The sequence below is a fragment of the Eumetopias jubatus genome, unplaced genomic scaffold (assembly GCF_037043125.1).
Source record: "Eumetopias jubatus isolate StellerSeaLion01/CBP00866 unplaced genomic scaffold, mEumJub1_p1.0 scaffold_15, whole genome shotgun sequence".
Lineage (NCBI taxonomy): Eukaryota > Metazoa > Chordata > Mammalia > Carnivora > Otariidae > Eumetopias > Eumetopias jubatus.
This window is the reverse complement of record NW_028274821.1, coordinates 30,274,059-30,274,873: the sequence shown is the minus strand read 5'-3', so window position 1 is coordinate 30,274,873 and position 815 is coordinate 30,274,059. Positions and strand designations below refer to the sequence as shown.

Genomic DNA, 815 nt, shown 5'->3' with positions numbered 1-815 from the left:
TGTGTGTATCCCTTCCAATTAGTGTTCTTGTATTCTTTAGGTAAATACACAGTAACAATTGCTGGATTGTAAGGTAATTCTATTTTTAACTTTTTGAGGAACCTCCATACTGTTTTCTAGAGTGGCTGCACCAGTTTGCATTCCCATCCACAGTGCACTAGGGTTCCTTTTTCTCCACATCCTTGCCAACACTTGTGTTATTGATTTTAGCCATTCTGACAGATGTGAGGTGATATCTCATTGTAGTTTTGATTTGCATTTCCCTGATGATAAGTGATGTTGAGCATCTTTTCTTGTGTTTGTTGGTCATCTGGATGTCTTTTTTGGAGAAATGTCTGTTCATGTCCTCTGCCCATTTTTAAATTGGATTATTTGGTTTTTGGGTGTTGAGTTTTATAAATTCTCAAAAATATGGAATGCTTCACGAATTTGCATGGCATCCTTGTGCAGGAGCCATGCTAATTTTCTCTGTATTGTTCTAATTTTGGTGTACATGCTGCTAAGGCAAGCACAATCTCTCTTTGGCTTCTAAAGCTTCTGCTTACTCATCACTTCTATTTACATTTCTTCAACTAAGGCAAGTTATCAGACCATACCTATCTTCAAAAGGGTTAAGGAAGCACAATCCCATGTACTCAGGAGAGGAGAATGAGAATATTTATAAATTAGCATCATGGCAACCAAATGGGGCAGGCCAGCCCAGGCAAACTAAAACCTATACTCTCAATGTGTATTCCAAAATACAGGTAGGTGGTACATGCTGAGGAATTAACTTTACCCAAAGGAGGGTCTGGCTTTTCTTTCAGCTAGTGGAA

At 38.5% G+C, this 815-nt stretch overlaps 1 non-coding gene across 1 annotated transcript; it reads right to left on the bottom strand.

Moving 5' to 3' along the window:
• Positions 1–405: 405 nt before the first annotated feature.
• Positions 406–512, bottom strand: LOC114223407 (U6 spliceosomal RNA). Its single transcript, XR_003612147.1, has one exon. It is a non-coding gene; the product is annotated as a U6 spliceosomal RNA (small nuclear RNA).
• Positions 513–815: the final 303 nt, after the last annotated feature.